The sequence below is a fragment of the Lissotriton vulgaris genome, chromosome 1_1 (assembly GCF_964263255.1).
Source record: "Lissotriton vulgaris chromosome 1_1, aLisVul1.2, whole genome shotgun sequence".
Taxonomy (NCBI): domain Eukaryota; kingdom Metazoa; phylum Chordata; class Amphibia; order Caudata; family Salamandridae; genus Lissotriton; species Lissotriton vulgaris.
In genome coordinates this window covers 1,053,342,693-1,053,368,013 of record NC_141685.1, presented here as the reverse complement: position 1 = coordinate 1,053,368,013, position 25,321 = coordinate 1,053,342,693, and the positions used below count along the sequence as shown (strand labels likewise).

Below are 25,321 nucleotides of genomic sequence, written 5' to 3'. Positions count from 1 at the left end.
CGGCGGAAAAGCGTAGGCGAATAGATTGCACCAGTCCATCAAAAGGGCTTTCCCGCATGACCCTTGATGGGGAAACCAACTTGCTTAAGACGGGCATTTCCGGTTCACAGGGCTCGCAAACAGATCCATGTTCGGGCGACCCCACAACCGAAACATTAAGTCCAGAGTTGGCTGATGCAACTCCCACTCGTGGGTAGAGGACGCGGACCTGCTGAGGGAGTCCGCCAGGATGATGGAGATGCCTGGTAGGTGAACCGCTGTCAGGGTTATTTGGTGACGGAGCGCCCAGTCCCAGATGATCTGTGCCAGCTGAGAAAGGAGCGGTGACTTGGTTCCGCCCTGTTTGTTCACATAGTGCATACTGGTGGTATTGTCTGTTTGAATGAGCACAGATTCTCCCTGGAGCAGAAGATGGAAAGACTTGAGCGCCAGGAAAATGGCAATGAGTTCCAGTCTGTTGATGTGCCAGGAACGTTGAGACAGGGTCCACTTGCCCTTTATGGATAGCCCCTGAAGATGTGCGCCCCAGCCTTCCAGGAAGGCATCCGTGGTAAGGATGAGCTCCGGAGCGACTGTTAGGAAAGAAGTACCGACAGCGATGTTTGAAGGCTGAGCCCACCATAAGAGAGCGGACCTCATCCGAGCGGTCACCAGGACCAGATCGTTGAAAGAGCCGGTGACCTGACACCACTGCTTGTCCAATTCCTCCTGAATTGGGTGACTCTTCAGCCTGCAATTTGGGCTCAGGGAGATGCAGGAGGACGCCATTGTAGGAAGGTGGATATCTGACTATATAGTTACCCCCAATTTTTTGGCTAGTGTTTAGCTGGTTTTTGACTTAGTTGGCCTGGGATCCTGCTAATTAGGGCCCCAAGCTATCTGCTCTCTCTGTAAAATGGACTCAATGTACTTTAGGTACATCTCCAATTGGATATTGGGTCACCTTGTGAGCCCCTGTATAGTGTACCATAGGTACCCAGGGCATAGGTGCATCCAAGGCCTACCAGGGGCTGCAGCATGTATTATGCCACCCCTGACTGGCCATCCAAATTGACAAAACTGGCTGGTCACTCAGCTGGGGCAAGGTCGTGTAATCACCCCTTGCTTAGGTATAGTATTCCTATACCTACCATTATATATAGGCACATATATACCTATAAGTCACTCCTATGGCAAGCCTTGACATTCCTGAAGGCAGAGTGCTTGGTTTTATGTGAGATGGTGCTCTAGCATGAGCTGAGCCTGTCTGCAGCTTTCAGAACCATGTCCTTATATGTTCTATGATATAGCGATACTATATACTCTTAAGTGCATTATAATCCTCTCGGTTAATGCCAACTTTGGTTTGGCTTCATCAAAACTTGTCGTGTAAGGCGTCATACGCTTTGGAATACTAACCCCCCACCAGTCCTGGCGGCGGGGGTAGCATTCCACCCTTCTAGAGGGAGAAGACATGTAGTTGTAGCTTTACCCGGTTAAAGTTAAACAGACCCTCAGCATCACAAAATGGATGCTGCTTCCACAGACACGAGTCTGACCTCCTGCTGCTGGACAAAACTCCGGCAGGGGAGTCCTGGACAATAGGTTTCCTGCCTTGGGAGGTGCTAGCACCTCCCCAGACAGGCTATAGTGTATTGGGGCAGGGTGGGTTGAATGAAATGAGACACTGCCTGGGGCACACAAGGTGTCCCATGCATAGCCCGGTTCAAACCAGTTGCTGGGGCACTCCAGCCCCAGCTCAAAACTGGACAAAAAGGAAAGGGGTGTAACCACCCCCTTCCCAGGTTCCACCCATAGGAGGGACCTAGCAGGTAATCCAGCCCCTTAGATTGGTATTAAGCTAGGAGCTGTGTCTAGAGACATTAGATTATCCTGAACTGAAACTCTGAAACGAAACTCTGGACCTTCGACATTCTACTGCAACTAGAAGACTGATGAATCTCCCTTGTGGTCAAGGAGTGACCAGCCTGTGCAAACAGGCACCATAAGTGACTTGCCGGTTTGCTTTGTCGACGCTCCCGCGGGAACCCGAAGACTTAGCGACGCAGCCTCTGGACTTTCAGACTTCTGACTCCGACCCACACCCACAGCAAAGCGGAGACCCGTGGCGGACACGAAAGACGTGGGATCAGACTACCTGCAGTACCTGCTTTTTGCTAACTGTGCAGCTTCTGAGGCGTATTTGAAGTTGTGCATTGGGACTTAAGCCCCGAGCCGTAAGTGCACCGAAGCTCAGCTCTTCACACTCCACGAGTGCCGCGTGGGGCCTGCGCCTGCATTTCTCCTCGACGCGTCTTTGCGGTTGCTAGCCCGTTGGCTAGTGGCCCTCCTGAAGACATCCTTTTGAAACCACACTGCTTGCCTGGTTGCTCTGAGCTTGCACCTGCTTTCCTGTAACGGGGAAGCTCCTCAGACCTTGCTGGTCTGAACAAGAAGCCGATCTTCCTTCCTGCGTGGATTGCCTTTGCCAAGGCTTGTTGAATCCAATCCGGAAGCCGACACCGCCAAAAGCAAGATACTTTGTGGGACAGTCCGTATTCAGCTACTGGTTGTCGTCAATGCCTCCTGGTCCACGTGGCTGCAGAGACAAGCTTCCCATCTTCACCTGATTGCAACTCAACATCGCCTGGTTCCTTCCTGGTCACTGGCTAGTGACCCAGACTCGGTCCCCTCTGCTTTCAGGTTCTTCACTGCTCTGATCCACCCTTGGACCCATCCGGACATTTTCCTCCTGGTTGCCTGCAGCATCTTTTTGCAGCTCTCCATAGGATTAGACGACGAAACCAGACACCTATGCACCCGGCTTCCCTGGGTGAGGTAACTCGAGTACTCCGGTGGGTAATTACTATCCAAGTGTCCTAATTAACTGGGTTTTCCCGTAGTCCATCCGGAAGTGCCCGAAATCAACTACTTTGTAAACTTTACATTCCCATTGAAAGTCTATGAGAACTCGCGTGTGTGTTTAGACACTGCACACGCATCCTGTGGGACTCCTACTTCCTAACCTTTGGTTGTTCAGTGTAGCCCTAGCGATTTCCTAGGCCTACTCACCTTTCCTGAAGTGGTTCTTATACCACTTACTTAGTATATGGTTCGTGAGGCCCCTAGGGCAGAATTGTAATTGTGCAACTTATAGTATGCTTATTGAGTAACTTGTGCTGTATCTCGAATTCTGACCTCATAAAGAGTGCAGAGGGGTTGTGTTATAATAAATACATATATATTTTATATATACCTTGTGTGGGGTCCTTTCATTTGGTATTCAAGGGGTTATTATTGACAAAACAATTGGCTTCACATGCTCTCTGAAGTATTAGCCTAAGACTGCTTTGTCCATGCTACCACTAGAATAGCTGGTCTATAAGGTTAACTTTACAACCATCACCATAAGGGTTGTTTGGACTGATACAGGGTGCCCACTAGAATATTGGACATCACGTATCAGGCCAACTTCTCACAGCTATCCCGAGAAAGTATTTAAATACACGAACTGAAACAGGCCCTTTTGAACGTATGAGAGCCACCAGGCGTAAAATCCACAGCTGACGCGCGTGAGACACGGATGCCTTCGCCAGCGAAGTATTCAAAGTGGCGCCTAGAAAAGTCCTGCAGGGAGCTGAATCGACTTGAGACTTCTCAGTGTTGATGGACAGACAGAGTGGAACAGAGTCAGACAGAATTGAGTGTCCAAAGACGCCTGGTGACGAGATTGCGACTTGATGACAGTCGTCCAGGTAGGGAAAGATTTGAATGTCCTTCAAATGTAGATATGCAACCACTGTAGCCAGGACTTTCGTGAAGACGAGAGGGGCGGAGCGGAGGCCGAAAGGCAGAACCTTGAATTGAAAGTCTCTGCGCCCCACCCAAAAGTGTAAGTACTTCCGGTGTCTTGGCAGTATCGGCACGTGGAAATAAGCGTCCTGGAGATAGATGGTGGTCATGAAATCTTCCTTCGAGAGAAGGCGGAGAATTTCTACGAGTGTGAGCATGCGGAAGGATTGGCACTTCAGGTACTTGTTTAAGGCTCGTAAGTCGAGGATCGGACACCATTCGCCGGACTTCTTGAGGACGAGGAAAAATTGGGAATAGAACCCCATCCCCTTCTAAGACTTGGGAACCACTTCGAAGGCACCTTTCTGAATCAGGAGTTGAATCTGTTGGAACCGCTCCTTGAGGTGTGCCGAGGCGGACCAGATGGAGGAGTGTTGGGAAGGAATTTTACAAACTCCAAAGCATGGCCCTTTGATAAATTTGTCCAGCACCCAACGGTCTGAGGTGATTACAGACCAATTGAAAAAGAAGAGGGAGATTCGACCTCCAACTTTGAGCGGGGAAGGCAAGTCATTGCTTTTTAGAAGCGGAGCCTCTTCGAGAAGATTTTCCTCTGTAGGATTTTGAAGACTGCCGTCGATAGGACTGCTGCGACTGGGAGGAATCTCTGATTTCCTTGGCCGTAGGTCCGGTATTGGTTGGATCCGGCGCGAAAAGGAGGTGCTGCGTCCGCGTGCACCACGAAAAGGCTGTTTGCGAAACTGCAAAGTGCCCAGGGCACGAGGCGCCCCGGTGTCTTTTTATGGTCTGAAGTGTGTCGTCCACATGCTGGCCAAAAAGCGATTTGCCGTCATAGGGCATGTCGAGGATCTGCGCCTGAACCTCCTGGCGAAAAGAGGTGGAACAAAGCCAGCCCCGACGACGCAAAACGGCCGCCCCCGCAAGCTGACGAAAACCAGTGCATGCAATATCCACAGAGCAGTCGATTATCTCAGAGGACACTCTCTCTCCCTCCGGAAGTAGCCTCCTCTGCTCTGGAGGGTTCAGGAATGAGGTTGATAAAAAGACATATCCGACCACATTTGGTGGTCATAGCGCCCCAGAATGGCCAGAGAATTTGCAGCCCTCAGTGGTATAAGCCATAGTGGAGAATTTTCGTCCAATGGCATCAAGACAACATCCCTCGCTGTCAGGAGGAGCGGTAATAGGAGAGGACGTATTCCTGGAACGACGTTGTGCAGCCTGGGTAATCACGGAATCAGGTTTAGGTTGTGCTACCAGGCAGGCTGGAGAACCCTGGGTCGCCCTAGTTTTCTTCTCCAAACGAGGAAGAAGCACCGGGATAGAATTTGGCGTCAGCATCAGTTTGACGCCCTCATTTCAGATGAAGTCAATTATAGGCACCGCCCGGACCTTTTTAAATTGTTGGCTCTTGAAGTCATAAATAAAACAGTCTTCATCTTTCAGTACCATAGGGAGCTTGAAGCGCAGCGCTGCTCGTTCCATAAGTTGGTGAAAACCCGCTATAGCCACAGGAGGGGAATCCCCTGGACCCGACGGTGGCGGCGATGGAGTCTGGATTTGATAATCGTCCCAATCAGCCATGTTCCATCATCATCATCATCATCATCATCATCAACTTCCCAGTCTTCCCGATCTGGGCGAACGTCATCATCCTTGTAAACAGTTACATGAACCTGAATAGAGGTTGTAGGTGGTGCAGAAGACGCAGACGGCTGTAGCATTGGAGTAGAGGGAGAAGCGGCTGTAGTTGCAGGCACTGTAGGATGAGGAGACCCCTGGTGAGAAGGTGGAAATCGCCTATTATAATCCTCTAGCATATATCGGAGATTATAAATGTGTGAGCGGTATTTGCGCTGTGGGAACCTGAGCAGAAGGTTCCTCCTCATGGTAGTAAGAATCTTCCTGATCGTCCTCATAGTCCTGACATTTAATAATCGGTTCCAAAGGGCTTCGAGCTGCCCGGAATCTATCATCTACCTCCTCGTCAGAATCAGTCATGCTCCGAAGCAGTGGCAAAAAGAGGTGATGGAGGCTGAGAGTGACGTGGAATGAGCAGCCGATCCAAAGGTACATGCTGATGGTGGTGCAGAGGGTCAACAGCTGGAGCCCCAGAACTGGATGATGAAAATGGCACCAGAGGCAGTGATGAGAAGGAAGGCGTCAATGCCAATAACAGTCGACGGAACAAGTTGCCGATGAAGCAGACGACGAAAAAAACCACAGCCGTCGACGAAGCCGTTGTCGTCTAAGCCGCAGCAGACGAACCAGTCGTCGAAGGAGCAGTCGTCGAAGGAGCAACCGCCGACGAAGAGGCTCTCTTCACAGAAGGCGTCAACGAAGATTTTGATGTCGACGAGACTCCCTTAGACGTCGATGAGGAGATTGTCTCGTCGACGATTCCAGACTTGAAGCTTACGCACACCATCGTTGACACTGAGGTAGTCCACGCAGCCGCCGGCGACGACCCTCTGGCACAAGTCGTCAATGCCGTAGTCAGAGTGGTAGAGACGGCAGATTTTGTCGACGGAACGATAGTCGACGGTACAGTCGACGATTTTGCACGTTTAAGGGAAACATGCTTAGAAGGAGCCGTGGATGCCTGAGAGTCAGATCTCGAGGGCGTAGGAGGAAGAGGAGAAGACACAGCAGGAGCCTTCTGGAGTTTAAGTTTCTTCAGGACTGGAGGTGGAATATCCTGCACACTGCTACGTTTAGAGTTGGCTCTAGACCCAACTGACGCAAGGCTTTCTGCATCAGAATGAGGTGAATCCTTCTCCTTCAACCTCTGCAACCAAAGGAGGAGACGCCCCTCCCTGTCCTTAAGGGTCTTGGTGGAGAAAGTCCTGCAAATTTTACATTTGCCTACCTCATGCTCTGGATAGGGGCAATAAATACACTTCTTGTGAGGGTCCTCAGAGAAGAGCCGCAACTTCCCACAGGAAGCACAAGGAGGAAACAAAGACTTCTTACTTGAAGACATCTCAGAAAAACTGAAGAAATCCACAAGGAAGTCGAAAATCGAGCAGCTCCGGGAGACCCTTCACACGATGTGCGGTAGAAAATCTGAGGGCCTGAGCCTCTGAGGAGAAGGTTCTAGAGGGGTGCTTGCGCCTGATTGGCTGTAGTTTGGACTAACATAATGACAAGGATATGTTATGAAAGTGCTTTTTTCTTCGAATGTATTCCTATGTGTTACTGCTATCCTTGGTATGTATAAGCATTTATGGTTTTAGAATGTATAAAATTATGTTTCTATATACATATATTGTTGGTTTTTATTGCTAATTTATTTACCGTGGGGCTCCCACTTCGACGGCGGGGAATATTCAAGCATGTGAATCTATGAAAGACACCCCAATACTGGAGAATAGTGTTTCTTCAGAGAAACCAAACTGAATGCATTTTTCGTCAACACATCCACTACAAAAGTTAAACTCTGAATGTGGATTTGTATTGAAAAAGAGAATAATTAGCAAGAAAGGTCTCAAAGGTAGAGATATGTACTTGTCATTAGATTTCAAACTTAATAAAACTGTAGGGGTGCACAGAAATTTGGAAGAAGCACTTGTAATTCTAGTCAACGGTGTCCCTATCAAGAGCAAAAAGATGGAAAAAGTCAGAGGTTAGTAAAGTGAAAAAAACTTATCTGGTACAAAATAACATGTACTAGAAAAATTTAGATGGTTCAAGAAATTACATATCGGGAGGATGACATTACCATTAACATGTCAGATTGAAAAAGGTGGATCGATCCAGATCAGAAGAAATTTACAAACACTACAGTATTCATCGTCTGCATATTAAAGAGATCATTGGTGATGATCTTGATCTTTCAAATGAAAGTAGCAAAAAGGAGCTCCCTCAAGTGTATGGGAGAAAAGTTACGAAGCTCACTGTTTTCCACATTATACCTATCTCTTGCTCCAGTAGGAAAATGAGGACCGGCCTGTACAAATATCAGCAGTAGAGTACAGATCAACTAGACTTTATTCCGATGACCCTAGATTTTCCCTATATATATTTCATCTACTATTTAAGAGCGACATGTCTGGGCCATCTTATGCAGTAAATTGTATTCTCAAAACAGGACTGAAACTGCAAAATCTGTCAGCAAGGAAATGAGTTGAGAAAGTTCATGGAAAAGACGAAAACCTGGTAAACAACTTGGTTAATTTAACACCTTGGCTGCTATGACTTTTCCCCTCCTGTGCTGGAACATCATCGAACCCCATTGTTCATGACGAGCTCAGCTCGTCATAAGCACAGCTCCAGTGTGCCTCATGACGAGCTGAGCTCGTCATGAGCAGCGAAGGGGTTAATGGCGTGTCAACATGGTACCAACGAGGATTGGTATAGTCCCATGGTGAGCTGAAAAGCATGTTGAGAAACCTAGGAGCACCTACTTGGTTTCTAACACTCAGTTGTGCGGAGTACGAATGGGATGATTTGCGAGAAAAACTCAAACATAAAAGACAATATGAAGACCTCAGGAGAACTCTGCTCATTGAACCCTGCAAATGTTTGTAGATATTTTAACCACAGGTTTCAAGCAAAGATGGCCTTCATCTGCAACAAAACTAATACTCTTCGCGAAGGGACAGATTTCTTTTGGAGCAAAGAGTACCCACCTAGAGGTGCTCTACATATTCACACGCTGCTATGGGTAAAAGATGCCCTGAAGTTTGAAAAAGACACGGATGAGTCAGTCTTGTCTTGCATAGGACAGTATGTGACATGTATCATCCCAAAAGATACTACGGATAAGGGCTTGAAACAAGTTCTACGATTTCAAAATAATAGGTGTGGGCAATACGGTTATAGAAAATACAGATCCAAAGAAATTGTTTTTACACAAGAAGTCGTCAGGGCCGGACTGGCAACTGAAAGCAGCCCTGGCAAATTTTGCAGACCAGCCCCCTACCGGCGCGTAGCGAGCACGCGCAGCATGCAAGCCCGACGGTTACTAGGGGGGTTTGGGGGTGTTCTCCTCCCAAGAAAATTTTGGAAAAAGACAGACAAAAATGGTGAATTTTACAGCACATTTTATCACATATTCAAATTGTAGCAACTTCCAAAGCACAGTAAATAGTAGATGACTTTACAGAGCACCAGGTTACCCACCCAGTCAAATGTACAGATAGACATTCTTTCAGAGAGCACCAAAAATAGACACAAGTAGAGGATCAGAGAGAACAAAGTAAAAGTGAGACCAACCCCCACATGGTGTGTAGCGAGGAAGCGCAGTGAGCAAGCACTACTAAGGGGAGTTTGGGGGGGGGGGGGTTGTCCCCCAAGAAAATTTGGGAGACAGAAATGCCAAAACAAAGCATCTTTCAACACATTCTTAATTACATATTAAATTGTATTAACTTTTAAAGCATAGTAAATGATTACATTATGGAGGATCAGGATACCCAGTCATAAATTACAGACATTCCTAGAGAGAACACTAAAATAAATGAAATGTCGAGCCCAAAACATGAATTTAAATATAACCAATGTATTCTTCATATAAAATAGCATTAAGACATTTGAAAATGCACTTAACTTCAAACAATTGTGCAAAGGTTGAGTAAAAAATGTACAGGACGTTTTAGGCTTTGTTTTTTTAAGACGGTTTCAACGTCATAACTTTACAGCATAAAAACTACATTCTGATATTCTTTTTCGTATTTTCAATAAATTGTCACTCACATTGTCAAACATTAAGCACTGACATGTGATGTCACACATGAGCACAGGCCACTGAGGCCAGAAACTGTGGAAATGTTGCACCAGGCCAGAAAGCAAGGAAAACGTCACATTAGCACCCAAGATGCCAGAAGGCATGGAAATGTCTCACATGGCAACCTAGCCAGAAAGCATGGAAAATTCACCCAAAGGCTGCCAGGCCAGTGGCACTGGAACACTTTTCCTAGTGTGGGTGCTGCCATCAATGTTGACTGTACATCACTGAAGTCATAGGATTGTGAAAAATTCAAGAATTACACAAAGGACAAGGGTAGCAATTCAGCCTTGCCTATTCCGGGACATAAAACTTATAATTATATGCCAAACCTTTTAAATACACTGCACTCTGCATACTGCACCCTGCCTTATGGAAAGGGCTTGTGCTAGTTGCGACATCCTGGTGACATATGTAGTAAAAGGGACTATTTTTTAGGCCTGGCAACCTTTTGCCAGGTCAAAACGGCAGTTTTACAACTGCACGGGCAGACTGCAATGACAGGCCCTGGCCTTGTCACATATTTAAATAGGCTACTTACGTGGGTGGCAAAATCAGGCCCACTAGCTGTATTTAATGTAAAGTCCCTGGGTACATATAGAACTACATTTCTAGGGACTTCTGAGTAAATTAAATTTGCCAATTCGGTGTAAGCCAATTTGACCATTTTGAAAGGAAAGAGCGCAAGCACTTTAGCACTGGTTAACAGTGGTAAAGTGCACTGAGCCCTAAGAGCCACAAAAATGGCCTTTTTGATGTAATAAAGCAGATCAAACCTGAATTTAATTTGAAGGAATAAGAGTCCGACAAGGACTTATCTAACCAGGTCTCAGCAGTCAGTATGAACAATATGTATCTAAAAAACACTTCACAAGGGAGGCCTGTGGAACACTAGTGCTACAGCTCACCATCCTTGAAGAGCATCTCCCCATGAAGTCTTAGTATCATTTTGAATGTTACACAGGAGAGAGTTTACAGATGCATATTCTTTACAGTTCTTTTAAGGTATTCTGACTGTTATGCAAATCAGATTAGCAGATATGCATGTCCATTTACTTTGAGGAGTTAATAATTGGCATATCCCACTGCCATTGTCTCAGCAGCAAATAGTTACAGACCCTACCACCAACCATTTAGCCCAATCGTGAACATGAAGCAAAGGTTGTCCTCAAGGGCACTTATGTGACAATTCACTTGTGTGACAACTTGTAGGACACTTTATGACAGACATGTGCTTCACATGTGCATCGCATGTGCGCAGCCTTTTGAATCTCCAATGAACATAGATGGATGGATGGATGGATGGATGGATGAGCTTTGATGAGAGGACAAAGATGTCTGCGAAGGACATTGTAAGAGTTAGGCCAGACAGCTTTCACAGTATATCCAAGTTAAGCCCTTGCAGGTTCAAAATAGAACCAGTGCACCATCATATTATAATCCCACGGCCTAGGCACTCATTGTGTTAATACATTCAATTAAAAAATATGGGTTTACATTCCGGCATATCTGTTTCGTGTCCCACCTGTACAACCCACCCGTACAAAGCCAAATAAAAGTGAAGTAGCCATCTCCACTTCTTGTTAGGGCAGACAATGCCTGGCGCACCAAATCTAACTTTAATTATGATGGTTTTCACATTGCCAAGGTATTTAAAATGATCATTTGCCCTTAGAAGGGTAGACACACTTCCTCTACGTCTATATGGTCACCTGCTATCAGCATATACATGGTTTTCTCCATTCAACTAAGAATTCAGATGTGTCCCCACACATATCCCATATATGCATATCTGGGCAAAGAACGTTCAGTGTCTTCTATGCATATTACATGATTATCCGCATTTAGCAAAATCCAGTCTTCCTTGGATGACCCTTCACCGACACAAATGATCTACACAATTGTAACACCACAAGCCTTATTAAATGCACCAAGCTGTATATGTGTCGACAGGGTTCATTTGCTAAGTATCACAAACAAAGCAATACTTCCTTTTGGATGAAGCAATAATAAAGTGCCCAGAAAGCCTTTACAACAGTGATACTCAAAGTACGTCCCAGGCTTGCTTGAATCCAGTGGCAAAGTGAGCAAGGGACTTGGCAGTTCGGGCTGGACTGTTACCATTAGGCACAGGGTCAGACTAATTCGCATATGTTGACTGGGAGCGAGTGTTTGATTGTTTCAGATGCTCCGTCCATCACCACCCCCTTTTGTACCGCTTTGTTCGCCATAAGTTGGCAGGGTATGCTCAGACGTGAGTCCCTTGCTCACTTTGCCACTGGATTCAAGCAAGCCTGGCTGAAGACGGCTGTAATGCCAGAAACCGGTCCTAGGAAGCTGGTTTCCGGTCCAGGGAAGGCATGGCTTGGCAGTTCGGGCTGGACTGTTCCCATGAGGCGCAGGGTCAGACTGATTTGCATATGGCTATGTCTGAACTGGGGTGGCAGAGTGGGCTAAAGAACGGTGATGGATTAAACCCAGATCTGTTGACTAGGTGCGAGTGTTTGATTGGTTCAGATGCTCCGTCCATCACCACCTTCTTTTGTACCGCTTCATTTTTTAAAGACAGGAAATGTGTAAAAATGCGATAGTCTTTTGAAAATTCAAATAGTGTATTTCAATGACCTGAAGCACCATTTTACCCTAGTAAATCAAATAAAGCACTGCATTTAGAAGTATTGTTCTTAAAATTGACGTTTTTCAAACATTAATTTAAGACCGTTCTTGCATCTCCTTACCCCCCTCCCCCAACCAAGCCCGACAACAATTCCATTAGTGATAACATCCAAGCACAGGAGATGGTTTTGAACAGCACTGATCCTGAAGTCATGTATTTCTAGTTTCTCTTGTATGTGATAGTGAACAGAACGGAGGGAAATAGAAATAAAACAATTGCCCAGGGTCACACAATTTGGTCAAGTGGAGAAGCCAGGCTTTATCCCAGGTTTAGTTTCACATTGCGCATTTGAGTTCAGCCACTAAATATACATGCTTTGCTTCCCCTACACCGACTTTACACCCCCCACTGACATCAGTGCGCCCCTCGGTCACACCAAAGACCAAACTTTGTGGCCCCTGGGAAAATGTTTGTGGATACCCATGCTTTACAGTGAGGGTCAAGGGATTTTCCCTTAGTAGTCGTCTCTCGGTCTCAGACATTTAAATTTGCAAAGATAATTCTAGCAGTAGGGCCCTGTATTCAGAGATAAAAGATCCCTCAAAAGAAATGTGACAGGCGAGGACGTTTCTCGTTATTTGCTTGTTGTAAGCTTTCGCTGTGATCATTGTTCCTTTCTTTTTGCTGACTTGTAAGGGAGTGTCATAATATCGACTGTCTGCCTTCGCTCGCTGATCTTTCCGGACTATCACCCAGTCTCCTTCTTGTATGTGGGAGTCCTTGGCGTGTCTGCGCCGATCAGCGTATGTCTTCATTCTGAGCTTCTTCTCGTGGTCTATGTTGACCAGTGTGTCATGGTCGACGGTGATGGTCCGAGGTTGTGAGGCGGTAGTCGCCATGGGTAGGCAAGTACGGGGTGCCCTCCCTAGCATGAGAGTAGCTGGGCACTGATTTGTGGTGTTGTGTGGTGTGGTCCGGTATGCCCTTAATACTTAATTCAGGGTCTGTTGGATGTCTCGATGCATTAGCTCTGCTTGTTGAATGGCCTTTTTAAGAGTTCCCATAAATCGCTCCACAATGCCATTAGCCTGGGGCCATAGGGGTGTGATCTTTTGGTGCTTGAAATTGAGATGTGTCGCAAATTCTGTGAAGTCATGACTGTTGAACGGGGGTCCATTATCAGATTTGACTCGAAGGGGAATGCCCCATGCTGCAAAGATCTCTTCCAGGATTGGGATGACTGCTGTGGCTCTAGTCGATGATATCAGGTGTGCAAATGAGAATCGCGAATATTCATCCATGACAACTATGATGTATTGTCCTGACTGTAATGGTCCAAAGAAGTCGACTGCGACTTGTTGCCATACCCCATCGGGTAGTTCAGACATTTGGAGTGGGGCTGGCGGTTCATCTCGACTAACAAGTTGGCATGTCGTGCAGTCTCTTAATGTTGTCTCTACCATTTGGTCCAATGTGGTGAACCAGACGCGTTCTCTCAAGGCCTTCTTAGTGGCATTTATCCCTCTGTGGCCTTCGTGTGCCAAGTTGATGACTCCTTGACGTAGCTTGTGTGGGATGACAATCCTCCCCCCTCTCAGAAGGAGACCCGTGTTACTGATGGACAGTTCATCATGAACCCGTTGGAATGCGGTCAGGTCTCGAAGAAGTTGGTCTGACTCTTGTGCCATGCTTTTCACGTGGCGCCAGGAGTTCGAGCGGACACGGGTTATGGCAGCTTGTATCAGTGGGTCACTGGCAGATGCGTCTTGTATGGCCTCCAGAGGAATGGTGGGAGGGCATGCTGCATCAATGACAAAATGAATGTAGTCATCAGCCAAGGAGTGAGCAGGTTTCGTGGTGTCCAGGGGGTGGCGAGACATAGTCGGCTGGGTTTTCGGCTTTTCCAGGTTTGTGAACAATCGTGTATATGTAGTCTTGGAGACGCAGTCCCCATCTCTCGATGCGAAGTGGCATCTTGGCGTTGGGATTTCCAAAAATCGTAATGAGTGCCTGGTGATCTGTGACAATCGTGAAATGGTTGCCATAAACAAACAGATGGAAGTGTCCACATGCCCAAACCACAGCCAAGCTTTCTTTCTCCGGCTGGGAGTAGGCTTTTTCAGTGTCTGTGAGGCTGCGACTCGCATAGGCGATGATATGGCGCTGATCTGAATTTTCACGATACTGTGCGAGAATGGCTCCCAGGCCTACTGGACTGGCATCAACAGTGATCTCAGTCTTCTTGTTCGTGTCGAAGAAGGCAAGGTTTATGGCTTAGCTAACAGCTCGCTTGATGATAGTAAAAGCCTGTTCGCATGCGTCTGTCCAGTTGAAAGGCTGACCCTGGCGTGTGAGCTCCCGTAGTGTATAGCGGATTGTGGCGTAATCGCGGATATAGCGCGCGCAGTAGCTTGCCATGCCGAGGAAAGAGCGAAGATCGCTGACATCTCGGGGAGTTGGTGTGTCAACAAGCGCGGCTACTTTTTCCGGGTCAGGCTTCATCCCTTCTCTGGAGAATATGTGCCCATAAAACTTCAGAGTGTCTTTGTGGAATTCACATTTGGCGGCGTTGTGTTAAATTTGCGTTCAGCAGGGCATGACATACTCTGTCCAGGGCTGTGTCGTGTTCGGTTTGATCTTTTCCGAAGACCAGCAAATCATCACTGTAATTGAAGGCGTTTGGAATGCCTTGTATGACTCTCCAAATGGCCTCTTGGAAGATCTCGGCGGCCGACAAGATGCCAAAGTTTAGGCGCTTATAGCGGAAAAGGCCCTGATGTGTAGTAAATGTTGTGATGTACCTGGATTGTTCATGGAGTTCCAATTGATGATAACCTTTATTAAGGTCAAGTTTGGAAAAGACGGTGGCGCCATTGAGTTTTGTGATCATGTCGCTTATATGCGGCCCAGGGTGGCGTTCTCGCTCGATAGCGGTGTTAGGAGCACGCATGTCGACACACAGTCTAACTTTGTTATCCTGTCCCTTTTTGGGGACTACTACTACCGGGGACACCCATGGGGTGGGTCCCGAGGTGCGTTCAATGATGTTGGTTTGTAAGAGTTCTTGTAGCTCATCATCGGCGGCTTGCTGCAGATGGAAAGGCACTTTCCGGTGGTGTTGAGCGATGGGTGTCACACGTTCATCTCTGTGTAATTTCACCTTGAAGTGGTTCAACTTCCCGAGGCCTTTAAAGAGTTTTGGAAATTTTGCCACGATGTCTGGGGCGTCTTCGGTCATGTAGAGGAGTTCCACTAGTCTCAGCCTTTCCGCTGTAGGTAGACTGAGTAGACAGTCAGCTATGTCCGGTCCTTCTACGACATGAATATAAGCTTGAGTTTTCCTGTCCTTGAATGTCAGGGTCATGTGGAAACGACCTAGGCACGTGAGGGGTTTCCGCGCCATCCATGTGAAGTTGCGAACTGTCGCTGGCTCCAGTTTAGGACGTTGTTTCATGCTGTTGTACTCCAACACGCATATGTAGTTTAGCGACGATCCTGAATCTAAAACGAATTTTGCTGGGTGTTCTCCTATCATGATGTCCAGCTTTGGATATCGTTTCAGGCGATCTGGATCTGAGACCATGCAGATGAATTCATCGCTGTCTTGTGATGCGGGTGTGTGTGGTGAGGAATCACTGGACTTGGGTCTGTGTGATCTGTAGGAGCTCACAGTCTGATGTCGGGAGCGATGGGAGCTTACGGAGCGGCCTCTGGGATGATATGGACTCACTGATTGACCACTGGACCTTGAGGAGCTAGATGACTGATCTTCTCTTCCTCTGACAGCACGCACGTGATGTCGTGTGCTGCGGCGTGGAGGTGATGACTTGCGTGTAGATCGCCTGGCTTGACACGCCACCTCGAAGTGATGGTCTCTCCCACAGCGATGGCATCGCTGACCAATGGCTGGGCATTGTCCTGAGTGTGGGTAGTCTTGTCCACACCTATAGCATGCGGGTGATGATTTCGTTGACTTGTCTTGTCTCAAGTCTCGTCCGGACGGAGATGTGCGAGAAGAGTGCTTTGATTTGTGGGATTTGTGTGAGCTCGTTGTATGTCTTGTTGTTTGATGTGCTTGTATCCGAAGGGCGTGGTCTTTCCGGTCAGATTTGTGGGTTCCCATTCGTTTGGCATAGTTTTCAGCTTGGTCATTAATTCTGGTCAGTTCCTCGATCTCCTCCAGGGTGTATGGTTTCTTTAAGAGTCTTCGGCGTAGAGATTCGGATAAACAGCCATCAATGATGCGTAGAGCGTCTTCCGTTTTGAAATTTTTCAAATTCGCAATAACGCGCCATTCTTTTGATGCGTATGATAAAATCGCTCATACATTCGTCCTTCTCCTGAGTTACTTGATTGAATGTATATCGTTCATAGTCGACGTTGCATTGTTGCGTGTTTATCTAGGCTCCTGATCGATACTGTGACCTTATGCCCCTATTCGGCTATAAATCCATTTATTCCCTATATTGGCATAACCGTTCAAGTGCGATTTTCAGAAAGTCATCTCTGGCCTCACACGAACAGAGCCACATTCCAGCATAGTTCTCTGCCACTTCCTTTGCAACCAATTAGTGCAATGACAGAGCAGAAGTCACTATCTGATATTCCTAGATTAACACTCCGAGTTCTTCAACAAGATAAAAACTCAGCAAACCTGGAAATCCCCGCTTGCTGTGTTTTGATTAGTAATGGAACTCTAATGAGCAACTGATAACTATCACTTCCTAGTGACATCTTTAATTGACGTCTTATGTCCAGCAAACTTGCGTCAAACCCGGCACCTGTCAGGTATAAATATTACCAACGTTGCCTTAAGCAAAGAGACCAACAAGAGCTGTCGTGCTGTTGTAAGCTGTTGTGCACCCTGTGTGCATCCCATTGCTGCTGCAGGCAGTACGCTGCTGCTGTTGTCCCTTGGTGGTGAAGCTACTGATACCATTATCGCTGCTAAAGCGCGAACTATGGTGCAGTACGCTTAGGAGCTGAACAGCCGTCCCTCTCAGAAGAGCCCAGCAGATTCCAGCTGCCCGCGGACGCTGTCCCCCACCTCCTCCTCCCGACGCGCTGAAGAGCCGCTGCCTTTCTCCTGCAGAGAAATCCAGCTCCAGCGTTTCCGGTCTGCCCTCGCGGGTGACAGGGATATCGAGCTTCCCCTGAAGGAGATACCAAACCTCCATCATTCTATTCAGAGGTATGGTGTTGACTAAACCCTTAGATGAGAATTCTTGAAGCAAACCTTGGCAAAACCAACTTAACTTAAAGCTACTTACTTACTCCCCTTCCACGTGTTAGGCTTAGGTCAGGCACACTGGGGTAGGCGTAGTTAGAAGCACCAGTTGAGTATGTTAGCCTAATGTATATATGAATGTATATATGTTTTATTACTTTTAAACCATTGTATGGCTAAGAAACCATATCAATGCTTTTACAGTATTATTTCGCAATCCTTATCTTACTGTACGTACTTTTTATCATAACAAGTCTTGCAATTGTGGCAATACATTTCTCTTGTACGAGAAGAAAGTCTGTCAATAAAGGGTTAACATTTATTGAACAAACGCCCGTCTCTCTATTCTCTACATCTCGTGAAAGTAAACTGCACTAACCTGACTGAGTGAAATACCGGTCTATTGTTTCACACGACCCTAGAGATTGACTCTTGATCTGAGGAGCAAAGTTGTCATGTTGCACAGTTGTTGGAAAACTGAATCCCTTCTGGTCTGTGCCAGGGAAGCTGATCACTTCCCATGCAGAGAAGAAAGTTTCCAGTGACCTCTGAGCTAGTTGGTAACACACCCAATTAAGTCTAGCATAGTCAGTGGAGGCCTGGAATATCCGCAGTTCCACGTCGATACTACTGTTTATGTTATTCCAATGCGCAGGGCCTAGTGGGAAACTAGGAACTACACTACAGCATTTGTGGAGGAATCGTCTGTCGAGAGCTCCTTTGACCTCGTCATAAGTTGCGGTCGCTGCATTCGGTAGGTCTTTGATAAATTGAGCTATTTCCTGGCCTATTAAATTCCTCAAGGCCACCAGTTTTTGTTTGGGGTCTTGTACTGAGGAACCAATCATGTAGTCTTCGAAATCCTCGCTCCAATTTTTCCAGGCAGGTCCCATGGTGTTGCCCGGTGTTAGTACCAGAGGTTGTGGTTGTCTCATGAAGGGTGCCCCCAGGGGCACATGAGGCGCCATAGTTGCCCCAGCTTGAGGTGCTGGACCTGCTGTAGCCGCCGGACTGGCTATAGCGTTTCCGTCCGTCGTGCTGTTGCTTCTCTTCCTCGTTGGCGAATCGTTTCTTTAGCGTTTCTTTAGAGCTTTTCCCGCTCTTTGTCGCACACTTCACTGTGTTCTTGGGGTTTGCCTGGTTTTAAGATGGCCGCCGCTCTTGTAACGTGGGTTAACCAATGGCCAGCGCCTGACTTTGCAATGGCCGCCGTGCGGGACGCTATGTCTTTGGGTCTTGGTCGTACCACGTTTTTCCATTCATTTTTTGCCTTCGCGCGGCCTCCGCAGGACTCACCCCAGCTTCTCCGCTACTCTTGATTTCCTTCTCGAGTGAGTTTTCTGCGTCTCTCGTGACACTGCTGCTCGCGTATGTTTTCCGCCGCGTGTGGACACGCGTCATGTACTTCTCGTTTGCGCTCTTTTCTGTTGTCTGCTTTTGCGCCGTATGCTCCGACGGGCTTGTATGTTGGCTCCGGCAGTCTCGGTGTCTGTTTCTGTTTCGCGCCTTTCGCGCGCTTGTGGACGACGACTGCGGACTCGCTGGTCAGGCCGGCTGGGCTGCGTGACTGTGTGGGGCTGTAGGTATCCCACCCTTGTCGCCAATGTCACGATGCGCCCGCATAAATAAGACTCAGGAGTCGGAGCTGTGCTGGGTCACGTCTTACTTTATTCCCTACCAGCACCTTACTGGCTTACAAACTAAAACCTTTTCCTGTTCCCGTTTCCTGTCTGGCTGCCTGTCCTGTCTGAATACAGGGTCAGGCATTACGACATTACAAGGGGGAATCAGACCCCCACTTGGAATGATCTCCTTTGAAGTTGCGCATATTTTTCTACGTTCGTTCACAGTCCTTGATTTCCAGCCAGACTCTTTTCCTGGCATGTGCCTCAGACCCAGCTGAGGACGTGCACTGGGCACTGGGAGACTGGGGTGCAAGGAGTGAGGTCAGGGGTTTATGAGATACAGGCTAAGGTACCCCTGGAGAAGAGGTGTCCGCCAGCCAGCTCTCACCTTCAGCCATCTGCTCGGAAGTTACAACCGAGAAACCACGCAGAGCTTGTTCTGGGTATTCCAGTAGGACAGCTCGGTGGACTGAACATGCTGCACAGACCATTGAGCAACGCGCATTTCACAGCTTAGGGTCGACTCAGACATTTCTCCATCCTAGGACGATTTAAGTAGACCTCAACTGGGAAATAATAACACCTGTGGTGTTGGTACTTTAAATACAGATCATTTTATTTAATATTGGTACTTTTTCAAATGGGGAAGGGTCGGGTGTGAAGATACGAAAGCATTTTAGCTATTGAACTTGTACTGTTTTAAAAGGTTTAGGCTGCGAAAATTTGTGAATTCCTGGCTTTGCGCCAGATCAGTTTACTTTTCAATGCTAACTGTATTTCGCTGACCTGCAAGATTTTTTTCATAACCACTTAGTTGCTCTTGACTCTGTTGGTAGTCACAAGGCCAACCCTGCATCTCGAGTTTAATTCTCCTTTCCTCCTAGACACTGGTTTCCTCGTTGCAAGGCTTGTCAAGTCTATCTATTGTCGAGCTCTGCTAGGATGCTTATGCATGCTGAAAGTGCTGAATAGTACATTATGTGCAGATTGAGTCGTGCCTCTAAAAATGGTAAAATTTGTTTTTACCTTTGGAGATGCTAAATAGGGATGTAAATTGCTACATGCAAGCGACCCTAAACCACAGATGGGCCTGGCCCATAAAGCCTTCATTGCAGCCCGACCGATGCTCTCCTGTTGCCTGGACACGAAGAGCTTGTGTCCTCGGAACTCAACGGGGCCAAAGTTTAACCAATAACCAGGTTTTTTATATTAATTTCGAATCAGTCGTGACGCACCCAGACAGGGCCTGGCCATGAATTCAATACAAACTACTGCTCAGGAGACTCACGCAGGGAACGGTCACTCACCTGCGGGCGCCAGGCGGCAGACACAGGGACAGGCTAGAGAACTAATTACATTATGGGGTGCCTCCAGGCTCCGCTCCAGCCTCTCTCTGTGGTCTCTGGCCTCCTCTGCCTCGTAGTCACGCGCACTTTCCATTGCGTGACCCCCAATGAGCTTGCGCATGATCACGAGGTCCACTGATTACAGACCAGTGGCGGCTGGTGACATTTGAAAGTGGTGGGGCGTAAATTGATATTCATACTGCACCGTAGCGAGCGTAGCGAGCGAGCCGGGACCCCCTAAGGACGGTTCAGGGGGAATTCCCCCCGAGAAAATTTTGAAAAAATAGTGGAAAAATGGTGCATTTCCAAGCAAATCTGAGAAAGCAGGAAGGTTAATAAAGCAATTGTGAAAGTGCAGTTATTACATTAATAAAGAGGTGTCATATAACATAGGTAGCTGCTTATTCAGCATAACCACAGAGCTTCAGAATAGACTTTGAAACACAAAACACAATGTATTGCCGAGTACCTCACATATGTATTTTAATAACAAACAAATAAACAGGACGCAAACTAGCAGCATTCAAACAGAGAATTCTAAAACCTTCCAGGCTGGGAGCCCGGCTGGCATCTCTTTCTTTCTCTGTATCTCCCTCCCTTTCCTCTCTCTCTCTTCAACTGCTGTCTTTCTACCTTTTCCCTCTCTTTCTCTCTCTTCCTATCTCTCCCTCTTTTTCTCTGTTTCTCTCTCTCTGTTCCTCTCTCTCGCTCTCTCACTCATGCAGAACACGGGGAGGGTGAGCACAGGTCAGAGAGCTCCCAGCTGCCTGTTTGGCCTCAGCCCCTCTCCCTGCATGATAGCTATGGGGGCCTCTTCCTCCTCCGGTAGGGTGTATGTCCCAGGGAGTGTAACACACAACAACACCCCTCCCCAGAGGCTATACCAATGGTGGAACCGCTTCAGGGTGGTGCTGGAACTATAGATAGGCCTGTGTGTGCCCTTACTGCACCAGGTGTGATTTCCATGAAGGGGGGCCCTGTGCCATGAAAGTGGGAGGGAACTAGAATGGAAAGAGCCCTGGAATCAAACCCTCCTTGGCACACATCCTTCAAAGACGTACTGTCTGGCCTCCACTTCTCTCTTTCGGACGGTGACTTCCTGCTCTCAGCAGACCGCAGACCCCCCAGCCCTGCGGTGAAGCTCCACAAGGGGATGTGAAGTTTCTCCTTCACACATGACGGAAGCTGTACTTGAGTGCTCCGCCCCCGTCCCTGCGTGTGCCCTTCCTCTCCAAGAGCACCCTAGCGCTGCGGTCAGAGATGCCCACCTGTGCAGCATGTGATAGCATCTTTTCAAAAACATATTTTACGATAGCATCTTAGAACCAATTATTCATTGCATACCTTTGCAAAAAAAAATAAATGAAATTCAGCTTAAAAATATATGTATTTGTAATTTGGCAACACATTTTCAAAACGGAAAATATATTTACTTTCACTTTAGATAACGATTCAATCAACTCGAGTAACCCAGTTTGCACAAATCCTGATTTCAATCAGATCCAAATCACAGACACAACCACCTAAATGATGCCCATATGCACTTGTCATTTCTAAACCGATACGAATCTATAATAAAAACCAGCATTTTGACTTAACAAAATAATTAAGGTTGAATTTTCTGCCAGAAGACATGGTAGTTCATCTTTGTTATGTGATTTCCGTGCATCATCGGTTTTAAAAGACTGGCTGTTTTCTACGTCCCTCACATAGACAATGGGGAGACTTACACGGAAAGCTGTAAAATATGAAGGAAGTGGTGTAAACACAACACATTATGTAAATATTGGATATGTTCCTGCATTCTTCCCATTGACAGATGCAATCAATCTTTCATTAGGCTTATGCTGCGTAGCGTGAGGCAGTTACAGATGTAAGGTTGTGCCAGTTTTAGAAAATCCTTTTACTCGGGCACTACTCAGAAAATAACATTAATTGTATACTAGTAGGGGTATTTTAGCGCACACACCTAGCTGGAGAGCAAAGGGGTGTTTACCATGGGCCTGTGGCCAGAGAAGCAGTTTATGGTTGTTAGCGAAGAGGGAGTCAGCAAGGATTTTAGGCAAAGTACGTGAATTGCAATTTATTAATGTTAGCGAAATGGGTGTGGGTAACGTTTCAAGAAATGCATGCTCATGAACGAGTGTGTGTGCATACTCACAAGGGTGCTCGAAGAGCACACACCTCACTATAAAGCAACAAACTGCTGGCCAGAAACCCTGAGATGCTGTTTTATAATTGCAGCAAACGTACATGATCGTGCACTATTTGTGTGGACATAAGTAAGTTAATTCATGGAGCACACTCCTAACTACGACGCAACAAGATGGCGATGCCAAATTTCGACGGGTGCTTCGAGGTGCAATGTAAGGCCGTTTGCACGGGGCATGAGTAATGATTTCACTCATGTAGTTTGATTTACCTCTCTCACTTTACATCTGTGCTTAGCTGGGGTGAGATTCTTGGAACACTTGGAATGGCCCGGTAAATTGAAAGCAGTTTATTTATTTGGACAAACACAGGATCCCCACATAGCATTTTCAAAGATGATAAAAGGTCAGCAGAGTTTTGAGCATGAACATACTCAAAACATATTAAAACCAGATTAATATGTACAATTTCTTTATTAATCAAAAACACACTACAAGACATGAAAAGATGCCACTGGGAGCTTGCTTGTCACGGTTTGTTTATGGTTGACAAGTGACTCGGGCTTTGTCATTACTGCAGCGAGTTGGTTGTGGAGTGTGCATAAGGTTGGAAAGGAGCCGGTGGGGTGGTAGACAATATGTACTTACTGCTCAAAAACACAGAAAGTATTAGCAGCTACTCAGTGGTGGTTCTACAAATGGATATGCTATCTGACCTCTTGCACACTATTCATCTCAATTATTATAACCTCTGAAAAGCTGCATGTGTAATGTATGAATGTTGTTAGCGCTTGCGCTTCATAGCTCAATCTGTATAGATTTATAGAAACAAGGCTAAGGACTTCGTGACTAGGCCACTGCAGCTTGAACCCGCCATTGTCACCAGCACCGTCCGTCAATTAGTGCACAAAACACAACGGCCCCACCAGAAAGTAACTCTCACACACTTAGCTCCCGCCCAGAACAGCTCGCACTGAAAACAAAGCCCACCACGAAGGATACACCACACTTAAACATCTATCTCAATGACTACAGTTCAAACCAAGCACATCTAGTCATCTAATATCTGATGAGTTCCTCTTCGGTTTTGGGACAGCCTGTCAATCATGTCATTAGGGAGCCTGTGCCCTGGAAGAGGCAGGCCTCCACAAAGCAATAACTGCATTCATCTAATCTGTATATGCACCCAGCCAGCCACGGCAGAGTCACCATGATAAAAAAAAACAATAATCTGCACTGCAGCTCGACAAATTACTTTGCAAAGACAGGTGTTTCTTTACTTTTTGGGTCTGCGTGTTCTCCGGAATGCGAGGTGACTGTTTATGGCTTGGGCATTACTACAAAGTGATATTCATTAGAATAACCTTCACTTACATTGAAGGTTATTCTAATGAATAGCAGTGCTCGGCAGCAGTACACAAGACAGGCGATGCTCACAGCTGCCACTTTGCCCAACGCTGCAGCTTTCACAAATTCCTTGCGAGTCAAAGTCAAATGTATAATGTTCAACAACTGGGAAAATTCAACCCAAGCATTTTGCAGCGACTAACAATCCTCGCTTGGTCTAGAGAATGATCAAATGTTCCAGAAACATTGTTAATCCATCATACGGCGGGCACGAACAAGCCTGACCTATAAATAAGCATTGTATTCTATTCAGCTGAATTTATTGTAAAATAAGACGTCTGAATACTGTGCGTTATATACGAACTGGTTTAAAGTAATTGCTCGGATACTACAGTATGGCCCCGTACTACTAGCATAATTTTCAAATGTAAATGAGACTAGTACCGTACTAGTCTCATTTACATTTGAAAATTATGAAGAGCAAAGGACTGAGACCACGTGTTGCATTGACCCAACAATGAATTGCAGATAGACCGCAATTCATTTCCTTCCCTTGTACAGCACAACTGGCACATATCTACCCCACACTTTTTTTTTTAACTAATCAATGCTTAGATTGTAAACAAAAAAAGTGGTAGGCCTAAACCTATTGCTGGGGTTCTGATAGGCTCAGCGAACGTATGTCAACGGGGGGATAGATTGAACATTATTAGCACTATTTAGAGAACACCGGTCCCACAGACACAAGCTGCCTGTGGCTTTCGCTCCTTTCCCCTGATATCCCGCCTAAAAATCGTTCATAATGAAGACAATAAAGGAAACCCACCTCACGGTTGTCACTAGTGTCCGCTCAATTTTCCCACAGCAAGCTCTCACAAACGTTTTGGTCCCTACCGCATACTTGAAGATAGCAGTGCTACCACAATCCCATTCTCCCACTACATACACAGCAAGCAACCAGAAATTAGATAAAGTGAGTTGGCCAGAATTGCAGGATGCTGACCTGACGCCTGTTTCCCAGCTCCATCACTGGCAGCTCTAGACATCTTCTTTTACTTTTGGGTAGGACGCTGGTGTTCTAGTTTGTAATTGGATGTCTCATTAACAACGATGCACGTGGTGTGTTGCATTCATATTTGATCCCAAATACAACGTATTGCATCTGCTACAAGAGAGCTCTCAACTGCCACCTGTTCATAATTTCGAAGGCAGGTGTGAGTGGCTATTACACATTCACAACCTAAGCATTCCCCTATGGCGCCAATGAATAGCCAGCGGTGGCTTGCACGAGAGTGACTCTTGAGTTACACTCTTCAGTTCTAATGTCATTAAAGCGAGGAACACCACCCAGGGTTCAGCTGCGTAAACAATGAAATATTTACATGAACTACACAGAAAAATGTCACACGATATTCTGCTTTCTCCTTGCTTGCACCAGGGTGGATTTGGGAAAATAATGTCACCCGCAGGTCATGCTTATCTCTACACA

At 46.6% G+C, this 25,321-nt stretch overlaps 1 protein-coding gene across 1 annotated transcript in view; it reads right to left on the bottom strand.

The window, feature by feature from the left end:
• Positions 1 to 25,321, bottom strand: part of LOC147748524 (E3 ubiquitin-protein ligase TRIM39-like) — a 718,477-nt gene that overhangs the window by 603,570 nt on the left and 89,586 nt on the right. The window lies entirely within an intron of this gene.